The sequence below is a fragment of the Pseudopipra pipra genome, chromosome W (genome assembly GCF_036250125.1).
Source record: "Pseudopipra pipra isolate bDixPip1 chromosome W, bDixPip1.hap1, whole genome shotgun sequence".
NCBI classification, from domain to species: domain Eukaryota; kingdom Metazoa; phylum Chordata; class Aves; order Passeriformes; family Pipridae; genus Pseudopipra; species Pseudopipra pipra.
The window spans coordinates 35,376,200-35,389,875 of record NC_087580.1 but is presented as its reverse complement, the minus strand read 5'-3'; the positions used below and the strand labels follow the sequence as shown (position 1 = coordinate 35,389,875).

The 13,676-nt window shown below is 51.8% G+C and overlaps 1 long non-coding RNA gene across 1 annotated transcript in view; it reads right to left on the bottom strand.

The window, feature by feature from the left end:
* LOC135405703 (uncharacterized) overlaps positions 1-13,676 on the bottom strand; it is a 553,771-nt gene that overhangs the window by 3,874 nt on the left and 536,221 nt on the right. The gene's annotated exons all lie outside the window — the stretch shown is intronic.

Below are 13,676 nucleotides of genomic sequence, written 5' to 3'. Positions count from 1 at the left end.
CTGGTTTCTGGTTTTGTTTATTCTGGTTCTGGATACCCGTGAGTCGAGGCGGGACGCCGTCTCGCAGGGGACACGGGAGAGGACGCTCTCCCGAGGGAATATCCCCTCTGGTCTGGTCTGGTCTGGTTTTGTTTGTATTTGGCCAAATATTGTTATTGTGTACCTGATATATCTTGCTTACCTTGAAACATCCAGGAGCACATAGTTAAAGGTATTATCATGCTAAGAGTTGCCATATGAGAGGTAGTGCTGAAGAGTTAACTATAAGCACATCACTTTGGATAAGACCTAGAATTAAGATTTGTCAGTTTTGCAACTGTTAGTTATATGTATGAGCCTTGTGTAACAGATGTAAGGTTTGCCTCCCCGACAGACAAGGCTGGGTAGAACCAGTGTGCATATTGCAGAAAAGAGGGACACTGGAAGCAAGAATGCCCTGAATTAACAGGTGGAAATACAGGCACAGGAGAGGCTGTTGTTGCTTACAGAGTACTGAGTGAAGGGGGGGCCGGCAGGCCAGTGCTAGGGGACCTGCTGGTAAAAATTAAGCTAGGGGAAGAAAAAGAAGAATTAGATTTTCTAATTGATACCAGGGCTACACTTTCTGTTTTGAATTAATACCTAAAAGTGATAAATATGTTTAAGTCGTGGGTGCCACTGGCCAATCAGAAAAGCTTTCTTTTGAAACCCCTAAAGTTCAAAATTGGAAAACAAATGGGAGTGCATCAGTTTTTGTATTTACCAAATTTATCCAAACTGGTATTGGGCAGAGACCTACTAGAAAATCTGGGAGCTGTAATAGAATTCAAACAAGGTAAAATTGAACTTAAGGTAAAGGAAGAACAATTAATAGCACCTCTGAGTTTAGCAATGATCTATGTGGAGCCAAGCCAGGGTAATTCAAATGTCAATCAAATTTTAGATCAGGTATACCCAGGAGTTTGGGCTATTGAAACACCAGGAAAGTCAAAAAGAGCAGCTCCCATTGAAATAGAATTACAGACAGGAGCAAACCCAGTAGTTAGGAAGCAATATGCACTGAAGCTGGAAGATAGAAGAGGAATTGAGCCAATAATAGACAACTTTTTGAAATTAAGGTTTTGTAGAGTGTGAATCAGATTGCAACACCCCAATTTTACCAGTCAAAAAGCCAAATGGAACACATAGGTTGGGTCAGGATTTAAGAGCAGTAAATAAAATAGCTAAAACATACATGCAGCTGTTGCAAACCTGTGTACCTTATTAACAATATTAAAAGGAAGTGTAATTTGGTTCACAGTATTAGACTTAAGAGATGCCTTTTTCTGCCTTCCCTTAACACAGGAAAGTCAAAGGATATTTGCCTTCAAGTGGGAAAATCCCACCACAGGAAGGAAAACTCATCTCATTTGGACAGTGTTACCTTAAGGGTTAGAAAATATTCCCACAATTTTGGGAATTAATTAGCTAAAGAATTGGAACAATGGCAGTCACCACCGGGAAAGGGTGTACTTTTATAATATGTGAATGATCTATTGATTGTTACTGAAAAACAAGGAGAATGTGTTCAATGGACAGTACCAAATATGCCTTTGGCATAGTTCACGCTCATGGAGCAATTTGGAAAAAAGAGGACTTTTAACTCTTCAAGGAAAAGTTGTGAAATATACTGAAGAAACTCTATGATTATTAGAAGCTGTACAACTCCCCTCTCAGGTGGCAATTATGCACTGCCAAGGACACCTGAAAGGTAACACTGTCCTGGAAATAAGAAACAGAAAAGCTGATGCAGAAGCTGAATTAGCTGCTGCAAGAAGTAAAGAACTACCAGTAGCAGCTTTAGTGCTAGAAGAACTAGACACAGATCAATAGGTAGAATATCAAAAAACTTAAGTGTATACATGAAAATGAAGGTAAGGTGTTAGACAATGGGTGAGGTTAATTAAAAACAGGTCAGTTAATACTATTAGAAAAATTAGTGTGGCAATTTGTAAAAGTAAAACATGATAAAACTATTGGGGCTTAGACTCACTCTATTAGCATTTAAGGACTAGAGTAGCAGGACCAAATTTATTTACCACAATAGAGCAAGTCACATCCCAATGTGAACTTTGTCTGAAATAGTGGAACAAAAATACACCAAAGGGCAATAAGTAAAGGGCATTTCCCAGGTGAAATTTGGCAAATTAATTTCTCTGAGCTCCCAAGAAAAGGGGGAGGTCCTGTTATCTCTTAGTTTTGACTGACACATTTTCTGGATGGCCCGAAGCTTTCCCATGTAGAAAAAAATGAATCAAAAGGAGTGGTTAAAGTCTTGTTGAATGAGATTATACCACGGTTTGGAATGCCTAAGAGCATCTCTTCAGATAGAGGTTCACACTTTTGTGCATGAATTGTACAAGCAATAAGTAAAGCACTAAAAATCAATTGGCAACTGCATATGCCCTACAGACTCCAAGCAAGTGGGCAAGTAGAAAAGATGAATCTAAAATATGTCAAGAAACAAATTTTCACTGGTATCAAGCTTTACCTATTGCTTTAATCAGGCTAAGGGTCAAGCCAAGATCAAAAGGGAAACTAAGTCCATTTGAAATTCTATTAGGCAGACCCTACATGATGCAAACTGTGAATAGTGAAGCTGTAGATCAAATCAGTAATCAATATGTGTGTGATCATGTTATGGCTGTAGGAAAACAATTGCAGAAAAATGCTACAGTGGTGTTAGAACACCAACCCAAGCAGCCTGATTGTAAGTTACATCCCTTCAACCCTGGTGATCAGGTATATGTTAAGAATCTTTCAGGAGATCCACCACGAGAGAAGTGGGATGGACCCCAGCAGGTGCTGATGACCACCTTCACAGTGATCTGGGTGAAAGAGAAACCCACGTGGATCCACTGCTCTCGAGTCAAGAGGGTTCCAGAGGAAGCATGGACCTCGGGAGAGGAATCATCTACTATCAAGCCTCCTCAATGCTGATCTTTGGACTGATAAGTACACTGGTGTTAAATCAAACTCTTGCCCAAGAATCATTATGGTCTCAGGCCTATAATGGGAATTCTAGTCTATGATTTGCTATAAATACAGATATTCTGAATTCATCTGAACTGAACCAATACAATGCATCTGTTATAGTCCTCCAAGGAACAAGGGTACTGAATAATTGGGAAAATCCTGGTACCCCATACAATGCAAATGTTTTAATAGGCACAGATTAGATGGTCACCCAAAATTGACGTTACTGTGAAATGTAATTAGTGGCTGATCAGTGTTGGCACACCTTCACTCTAGATAAATCAGTTTCTATGATGTGTCAGTGGACATTCAGAGAAGGAAATATAACCAGGAGATTTCCAACCAGCAAATCTCCTACCACCCCATTGACTAAGACCACCACCAGTTTTACAACTCCTTCTTTAGCCTGTGAGAGTGTCCACAATTTAACTTATGCTGGACCTTACATGATTAGACACTCAAATGAGCAGAAGCTGTTGTTAGGTCCCACATATTCACTGAAGAGGGTTCGAATAAACCTTCAAGTAAACATATCAAACATACAAAAAGATTGTCAGCCCTGTATTCAACAAAGCCTTAAAGGCTGGCATGCATAGATGATGGCCAGATCCCCTCGTACCAGAATTCAAAGAGATGTAACTGGATGGTTTGGCACAGGATTCAAGAAGTATTAGTGAATAAACTAAGTGCTGTCACATCTGATCTCGGAAAATTCAAAGTCCCTTTAAGATCATCTTTGCTCACTTTGGCAGAAACACAGTCATTGGCAGTTAAATTGTTAACATTAGTAGCTAACCACACTGCAAAAGATTTCACCAAAATTATTGACTATGCTGGTGTCATCCATAAAAGGTTTGCATTTGCAATACAATGTCTCCAAACTCAACAGTGGGTGCAATCTGTAGCTGCAGGAATATTAAGAGAAGGAACCTCAGGAATATTACCACAAGAAGTAAGAGAAATAATAGCTAGAAACAGTTCTACTACACAATTTGAGAAAAATTACCAGGCGTGGTGGCAGTTAGGGAACTTCACTTACAACCCTTAACATGAACAAATTGAAGTTTATGTGCTCACTATCAGTGCAGCTAAAGAAAAGACCATCTTTCCTATCCTGACATTAGGAGCCATACACCAAAATGTGATTGTCAGACCCATAGACCATAATGTTTGGGCAAGTTATAATCACACCAAGAAAAAGTGACAATCAGTCAGTCCTGAGGCATGTATTCCTAAAGGACAATTAGGATATATCTGTGAAAATGCTGTAGTAGGAAATGAGGATTTATGCTTAGATACTGAAGATAGTGTGTGTACCTTTGAAATTCTTCCCCATACTAAAACCCAATCACAAGTCTATTATGTAGGAAATGGTTGTGCATGTGTTAGAATCTTTTGTGTTAATTTTACCATAGATACTTGTCATGAAGTAGTGAGTGGTACTAATTTTTTTGTTTTACTAAAATAATAGGCTGTGACTTTGATTATATCATTCTAGTGACTACTAGACAATTGATTGAAGCTGATTATACAACGTATCACGATGTGCTAAAATTGCAGACAGGAATGAACATTAATCTTCTAAAGCAATGCTTAAACATCCTGATATAGAAAAACTGGTCCAGGAAGTAAACAGAACGACTAAACGAATGCTCTGCAAGTGGAACACAACACTGAGAATATAAAAACTGTCTTAACCAAAGTGGAAAAAGTGGGAGAACATCACTGGTTGGATATCTCTACTGGATACTCCCCCACGGCATCACAAGTGTTCCACTATTTGATACATTCAATATTGGTTTTAGGAGCTAGCATGATTATACTGCTGATCCTAATTATTTGGCTATGGTACAAATCAAGCATCATGGTTAGAAAGATGCAGATAATGTGGGCTGTGATGCACACCTACCAAAATCCATTAGAGCTTGACGAAGGAATTTGTAAATTCTAAACAGAAAGGGGGGAATGATATATGAGGCTAGGCCCCAAAGAGTTAACTAAGAGATTTGGGTCTGCAAACAAGTTGATTTGGGCCTGCAAACAAGTTACCAATATTAAAACGATCTGTACCCGTTCTGTTCTACTTACTGGACCAAAGCTTAAGAGAATAGTACAAGAACATGTAATAGGCTTAGAAGCAATAAATTAGAAGTATAACAGGATCAGGTAGACATTTGAATAGGAGAAATAGGCCTGGAGCCAGGGCCTTTTCCAAGCTTCAGTGAGCGGGTCAAGAACAATGGAAAGGAAGAAGGATCAAGCTGAGGAAGAGGAGTTAGAGACCCCTGCCCTATGGATGAAGATCAGAACTACCCCTCGAAATGGGGAGCCAAGAGAAGCACCACCCCAAGCCCCACCTGAGCTCCACCTATACTCCGCCTATTATTAATATGCATTGATAGATGTTGTAATCACTTGAATATGCATTTAATCATATCTGAAAATTGTATAAAAGTGTTGATTTTCTGAGGAGCCGGCGAGCAAGTGTTGAATTGCCAGGCCTGCCATGGCGAGTCTGATGTTTTCTGTCTCACCTCTACGGGCTGGAAGAGGCAGCAACGGAGACTACCAGAATGAGAAGAATGAAGTCCTCCGTACAGCTCTGATGATGTGGAGCGTTTCCTGGGCCAGGTTTGAGACGGCAGGGCTGTCATCAGTCATGTCTTGAAGGGCTGGAAGAGAAAGGAAGAGAGCCAAGGTGAGAGGCCAGGGGTGTGGGGACGCGAGGAGCCCCTCCTGCCAGGGCCATCCCAGCCAGCTCTTGCCATGGCCAGGAGGGAGCAGGGCCCAAGGGGATCAGCTGGAAGGTGCCCTTGCTCACCCTGGCAGATGAGCTGCAGCTCTGGCTGCTCCTGCTTCATGGACCTGGCGGCGATCCCTGGGAACACAGAGCCTGTCAGGCCCCAGAGGCACAGGTCCCCCGCAGCGGCGCTGCCAGCCCGGCCACACGGCCTCCTGCCCTGGCAGGGCTGAGCCCGGGGCCTTCCCGCATGGGGACGCCCCAGGGCTGGGCTGGCACAGGGCGGCAGCAGGCGCTCGGGGCCACTCGGGGCTCCACATGCCCTGGGCCGCATCCTGCTGCCGCTGCAGCAGCCGGGGCTGGGGCCGAGCTGCAGCGGGGTGGGGAGGGACCCCGGCCTTGTGGCTCACCCAGAAACTTGATGGCCAGCTTTCGCAGGGGCTCCTCTGGGCTCTCCAGGAACGGCAGGGCCTGGCGCACGTACTGGCCCACTCGGCTCCTGTCCTTTTCCAGCTGCAAAGAGCACCAGGGCATGGAGGGAAGGCTCGGCTCAGGCTCTGCCCCTTGGCCGGGCACTCCCTGCCCCCAGCACGGGGCTCCCCTGCACACAGAGCCCTGAGGCCCGGCCAGCAGCTGCTGGGGCCGGGCTTTGGGGGGAGCAGAGGGCTAGGTGCTCCCGGGGAGCCAGGGGCTGGGGCTTTGGGGCCGTCCTTACCAGGCACTCGGGAAACCTCCACGGCTGCTCCATGGTCACCAAGTGCTCAAGATCCCTCCACTTCAGGAACCTGGCTGCACCAAACAGTGCTCTCCGAGAGGCCTGCACAGCAACAGAGAGCGGGCCATGGCACCGCAGCCCAGGGCACAGCACCCGCATCCCTGCACCAAGGCCAGGAGGAGGCTGCAGGTGACCATGGGCCAGGGCAGGAGGCACAGCAGCCTCCTGCCATGGGGACACCAGAGCCCACAAGTCCTCACCTCTGCCACACGTTGGTTCTCATTGTGCCAGTTGAAGTAGAATGGCACCAGACTCAGGTACACGTGTGGCTTTAGGCTCTTGCTCCTCTCTGTCGCTTCCATCAGCTCCCGGAAGAGGAGCATGGAGAGCTGCTGCAGCTGGCTGTGCTCCTGGTGCAAAGGAAGAGGAAAAGACCTCAGCACTGGCTTCTCCAGTCCCACCGGGGCACAGGCCTGAAAAGACACTGGGCCCAAAGTTTCCTGGCAGCACTCAGTGCCCACGATGAGGGGCACAGAGCCTTACGTTGTCAAAGAGTGGCCGCAGCGCCTCAAGCAACTTCAGGGCAGTAGGGGTGGATATTTGGATGATTTTCAAGCCCAGCACATTGATGAACACGGAGAGGGTCATCTGAATTGTATCTGTGTCTGCATCCTGCAGTAGCTCCAGGAGGCTTTCATTCAGGCTCCGCATGCTCTTAGCCTGTGTGGAACACAATGCTGTGGTGCAGCCCCACGCTGCTGCCGCGGGGCCCAGAGGCCAAAGGTGCGTCCCAAAGGAGTCGGGCAGCTGAATGGGGAGGAGGAGAGCTGGGAGCAGCTGCCACAGCTGCCAAAGGCCAGCCAAGGCCAAGCTACTGCCTTGCACAGCCGCACGCTGCCGGCCCGGCTTCAGCCCCTGCCCCCTGCTCACCATTGAGGGATCCCTGCTGAGCACCACCAGGCCTCGGAGCGCCAGGCGACGCCTCTCCGGGCACTGACTGCGCAGGTGCCTGGAAAAAATCTGCAGGATGCTGGGCCCATATTGTCTGGGGTTCAGGCAGTGCAGGACCTGAAAGGCAGGGAGCAGTGACAGGGTGCCCGGCCGGCAGGAGCCCGGACCCGCCCGGGGCCGGGCCCAGGCAGCAGCACAGGGTGCAGGCACCGTCCCGGGCGGCTGCGGCTGTGAGAGGGCAGAGAGGGGGAGGCAGCTGGGCCAGGCAGCACTCGCCATCAGGCTCACCTCCACCAGGAACGCCAGGGCAGGCAGTTCCCACAGGGGGTCTCCCCTGCTGAGCCGCGGGAGCAGGCTGACGGCGATGCGGCGACCGAAGGAGCGGGAGACACGGCACAGCTCCCTGCAAGGGGGAATAAAGGTGCCAGAGACCCTGAGCCAGGTGGGCAAAGCTCTCCTGGGACTGACTCACACAGGCCTGGTCTTGGACCACCAGCCCAGGAGAGGACGTGGGCACTTTGGGAGGTGGCTCCTCCTGTGCAGCCGCCCCTCTCCGCCTTTTCCACTCTGCTCAGCCATCCCTGGCTGCCAAGGCCCTCTGGCCCAGCAGCACGGGCACTGTGAGGGGTGGCCTGTGCACAGGGCAGAAATGACCTGTGGGGGTGTGGGGCAGTGGGGAGAAAGGACTCTCACCTGGCCAGCAGACCCACTGCATAGTGGTGGCTGTCAGCCTTGAGGAGCATGTCCCAGCCACACTTGCGACCGATCGCCATCAACACGTCCTCATCCAGCAGCTGGCGCAGCAGGGCTTTAACGGTCTGCACTGTAAACCTGTGTGCAGAGTACAGCCCAGGTCAGGCACAGAGCCCTGGCCTCATCCCCAAGGGCGTGGCAGGGAGAGGGGACTGGGATGGAGCACCTGTTGGGGTTGGGGGGAAGGCTGCGCTGCTCCCGGCATCGCCTCCAGAAGGTCTCGACCTCCTCTGACATCTCCTCTGTGCTGATGAAAACTTGGAAGAGCAGAGTCAGAAGGAGGCGCGGGAAATTGTCCTTCAATGCACTTGGGCACCAGGAGTGGGACAGCTGGATGATCTCCCAGAGTGCCACAGTTGCCTGCCAAAGACAAAGCACCCAGAGACAGCTCTCAGGGCCCAGATGTCCATGTGGCAGGGCCCAAGCGTGGCAGGGACAGGCCAGAGGAGACACAGGGGGATCCCCCAGCCTGGTGTCCCTGAACATGCCCCTAAGCCAGGCTTGCAGCCCAGTGCCTGGGGCAGGGAGAAGCAGTGGTGAGGGAGGATGGAAAGGCATCCCAGAGGCAACCTGGGGGCGAGCAGAGGCCAGCTCAAGAAACTCACAGCCAGGGCAAAGACATCCCTCTCATCCCCATCAGAGGTGCGTCTCCTGTGCGCTGGCCAGTATTCCAGCACACGGAAGAGGATCTGCAGCACCGGCTCCTTAGTCCATCTGGAGGAGATGAGCGTCTTCCACATGGTGCGAGCAGCTCTGTGGAGTCACAACTCTGGCTCAGGGGGGTCTGGGACACAGTTCTGTGGCCTGGGCAGCTGCAGGGCCCAGGTGACAGAGCCACGGTGCCTTGTGGGGCAGGGAGGCAGGTTGGCCTCAGGATTGGAGGCTGACATGCCAAAGCTGGCAAAGACAGGAGCTGGAATGTCCTGGAAGTCTCCATGTCTCTGGCACCCCATTTGGGAACGACTGTCCAGGGAGATGGAGTCTAAACGCAGGTGAGCCCTCAAGGCAGGTGGGCCCCATACCTGTCACAGGCTGGGGCAGAGCGCAGCAGGGTCACTGCAACATCCGTGGGGTGTGCCTCGGTCAGCAGGACCAGAGTCTTGTCCAGCCTGTGCTCAGCAGACACATTGGACGTGAGCCACTGATGGATGCACCTGACTATGGCCGGCACCTGGAGGGGACATGGGGGACAGTTGGAGAGCTGCCAGAGCCAGTAACTTGCCCAGCTTCCCCCAAGAAGTGGTCCCCTTGCCACCACACTCTGCTGGTCTCAAAGGCTGAGGGGACCCAGAGCAGCCAGCGTGAGGGGCCACAGCATCCCTGGGGGACTCGAGCCCTGGCCACAGGCTGCTTACTTGCTTTGCTTTGTAGACACCGTTCTCCACAAGCAAATCCAGCAGGGCAGCGCTGGTCTGGGCATTGAAAAGGTTTGCCATGTCCCCAGTGGCCATGAAAGTGGCCTCTTCATGCCAAATGCACCTGATGAATCTGCAAACCAGCTACAGGAGAAAGGCAAGGAAGAGAGAGGGATGTCCCCTGGAGGGCTGCGACAGCGGTGCTGGGCTGAGCAGTGAGAGCAGGCCCAGCCCAGGCGGGGATGGCTGCAGGTACCTGTGCTGCCCTGCGGAAGCGGCCACGGGCACGGAGCTGCTCTTCTGTCCGCTCCTGGCCTGCATCTGGCAAAGAGCGAGCGTGCTCAGAGCTGAGGGTGTGCGGGAGAGGCCGGAGAACACAGCCCAGGCCTGGGCTCCAGGAGCAGGCAGGGCCAGCCCCGGGATGCCCAGTGGATGGAGCACGACTGCCGGGAGATCAGCCCCGGCCCCTCTGCCCCCCTCCCTTTCCCTGGGCATGTCCAGAGGGGATGGGCAGGATGAGGCCAAGGGGGCTGCAGCCACCAGCCCTGTGGCCCAGCTCCAGCACTCACCCTCCTGCGGGGGCTGCACCTGCTGCACCTCTTCAGGCTGCTGTGTTGGAGCAGCCCTAGGGCTTTCCTCCTTCTCCTCCTCCTTCACCCAGGCCAGCTTGGGCACCGTGGGGGGTCTCTGCTGCATGTCTCCGTCTGGTGTTATGGCTACCTGCAGCAGAGATGCCATTAAAAAAGCTTTGGCTTTCCAAGTCCTGCAGTCGTGCCTTGAAGGCAGCTGCAAGAGAGAAGCCTGGGAAATGCCTCGCCTTATCCAGTCCCACTGTCTGGCCTCAAGGGCACCTGCCCCAGGGACTGGAGATGCCTTGAGCAGCCCCAGGTCCCCAGGTCCCACAGTCTGGCCTGGAGGATGCACAGGGGAGAAGTGGAGAGCTGCCAGAGTGAGCAACTTGCCCAGCTTCCCCGGAGAAATGCTTCCCTTCCCAGCACACTGTGCCAGCCTCAAAGGCTGAGGGGGCCCAGCGCACCCAGCTTGGGGGGCCACAGGCTGCTTACTTCAGCAGAGACAGCTCTCTCCTCAAGAAACTCCAGGCTGGGGGTATCGGCCAGGCGCTGAACAGGCGCGGCGTCAGTGCTCGCCACGCCCTCCGTTGTTGTGGCGTCGGCCTCCTCCGTGAGACCAGGCAGCACAGAGTCACAGTTTGACTCATCATCGGTGGACGTGGTGTCCCAGTGGGTTGTGTGATCAGTGGTTGTGGTGTCACACTTTGCTGGGGCAGCAGTCGACGCGTTGCTGACATCAGGATTTGTCAGCTGGGTCGGGATGGTGTCAGGCTGGGCCTGGACATCAGCTGGTGTGATCCTGGCCTTTCTACGCCGACTGCCCATGAATTTCATAAATGTCTGCAGGAGAAAGAAGGGCAGGGAAGAGAGGGATTTCCCCTGGAGGGCTGCGACAGCAGTGCTGGGCTGAGCAGTGAGAGCAGGCCCAGCCCAGGCGGGGATGGCTGCAGGTACCTGTGCTGCCCTGCGGAAGCGGCCACGGGCACGGAGCTGCTCTTCTGTCCGCTCCTGGCCTGCATCTGGCAAAGAGCGAGCGTGCTCAGAGCTGAGGGTGTGCGGGAGAGGCCGGAGAACAGAGCCCAGGCCTGGGCTCCAGGAGCAGGCAGGGCCAGCCCCGGGATGCCCAGTGGATGGAGCACGGCTGCCAGGAGATCAGCCCTTCTGCCCCCCTCCCCTTCCCTGGGCATGTCCAGAGGGGATGGGACAGGATGAGGCCAAGGGGACTGCAGCCACCAGCCCTGTGGCCCAGTTCCAGCACTCACCCTCCTGCGGGGGCTGCACCTGCTGCACCTCTTCAGGCTGCTGTGCTGGAGCAGCCCCAGGGCTTTCCTCCTCCTTCTTCCTCCGGAACAGCCTGAGCAGGCTGAAGCGTCTCCCTGCCATGCCACAGTCTGGTGTCCAGGGCACCTGCAAGAGAGAAAGAGAACCTCGGAGAAACTCCGGGCCCTAAGTCCTGCAGAATGGCCTTGAGGCCACCTGCCGCAGGGATTGGAGACACCTCGGAGAAGCTCCGGGTCTCCAAGTCCTGCAAAAGGGTCTCGAGGGCACCTGCCACAGGGCTTAGAGACACCTCGGAGAAACTCCGGGTCTCCAAGTCCTGCAAAAGGGTCTCAAGGGCACCTGCCACAGGGATTAGAGACACCTCGGAGAAACTCCGGGTCTCCAAATCCTGTGGAAATGCCTCGAGGTCACCTGAAAGAGAGAAAATCCTCTAAAACGCTCCGGGTCAGTAAGGCACGAGTTGGCTGCGCGGGGGCTCCGCACAGCACCGCTCTGTCCCGTCCTGTCCCGTCGCCTGCTCCGAGGAGCACTGTTGACACTGGGGCCGTGTCACCAGCAGCACCTCTGTCACCACGGGTCATAAAGGGCCCTTGGACACCCTGCCCCCTTCCATCCCACCGGCCGTGCCCAGCGTGTCACAAAGGGCCCTGGGACACAGTGCCACGTGGCCTGGGGCCTCCCCCAGCCCCACCAACCTGCCCCACCTTGGAGGGAATCCGCTCTCTGAAGTATCTAATCTGGCTGGACCTGGACTGTAGGAACGGCTCAAGAAATGAGCAAACACTCCCCTCCTGTGCCTGCTCACGGCAGCACAAGGAGCCCCCTCGGCCGCCGACTCAGTCGCAGCAGGAAGGGCACAGGGCCTTCCACACAAGCTGGCACGGCCTCCTTGGGAGAAGTGCTGGCTGGTGGCCATCCTAAACAGGGGGGCTGACACCGAGAAGGAAGGTGTGGGCAAGGGCACCAATGCTGTTGGGAGCCCTTTGGCCAGGGCTGCACCCAAATCAGCAGTTGTGGCAAGTCCTGGCCCAAGGAGACCTGCCACTGCCCCGAGTCCTGGCAAGGCTGCTGCCCGTCTCCTGCCCCAAAGAGCTGTGCCCCTGTGTATTAGTTCATTTGAATACATGCCCGGAATAAAGACAAGTACAACAGACATTCAAACAGTACAAAAAATCTTTTATTGCAGTAAGAATAAAAAACTAGCAAAGAGAATCAAAAGCTACAAAAGAATACAAAATAACTGCTTTATCAGTTGGCATTCATACAATACTATGAACGGCTTTTATTATAGTATTAACTAGTAATAAGGGAATTAAAGGAACATTTAAAGGATATTAAGGATATTAAAACAATACTACGAGTGGCTTTTAATACAATATTAACTACTAAAAAGGGAATTAAAAGGATATCAAAAAAGGATATAAAACAGTGGTTTTCTCAGTTGCTTCCTCTCAATAAACTGTGCTTACCCACACAGACAGGCCAGGGCTGCCAGGATCTGCAGCAGCTGGTCGGTGCCCGTGCTTAGCGGGCGTCCCCACGGAACAACACAGTCTCCATGGCAGGATGAGGATCGCTCACCCCAGCAGTCCTGACACCCCATTTTATCAGCTCTACATTGCACCATGTAGGGCCAGTACCCAGTATAAGGTGATTCCTGAGTGGCAGCCAAACCCCGCCTGATCATCACCTGATAGCAACAGTCTGTGCGTGCCCTGCTGTAGGGCAAGGGGCCAGCGACCCCTGCCCACAGAATCTTCCTCCCATCATCATCTTTTCACCCCTATGTATGACCTCTATCCCTGTGTTTCAAGGGTAGATGTATCTATCTTGCAATATGTAGCAAAACCAAGGAAGAACTCAGCTCTGATAATAGGGGATATCAAGCTGACTTGCTAAAAAGTACAATGGACCTTACAATTCGCTTGAGCCATGAAGTTACATTGTACCATACTCTGGCTGGTTTCACATCCTAATATGATTTCTTTCTCACGCCTCTATGCTCCATTGATCATCTAATCCAAAAGTACCCCCCTTACAGACATGAAACAGTTTAAAGTCCTGTAGATGTAGAGATGAAAAAGTCATATCTAAAATGTAGTGCTGGCTTGTTCCTAAGCATTTCCAAAATTCCTTCCAAGCAGGTGCCAGGATGGGTGGGCAGGAGGTGACTTGCTGTATTCAGACCATTCTTGTATGTGTGACTGCTGCTCTTTCACCCCTCTCCCCCTATTTCTGGGTTGGTTCCTAGAGCTGTTTTTGAAAGAAACACTTTTTTCAACCTCACACGTGAATATTTTCAAAGAAATACAAGA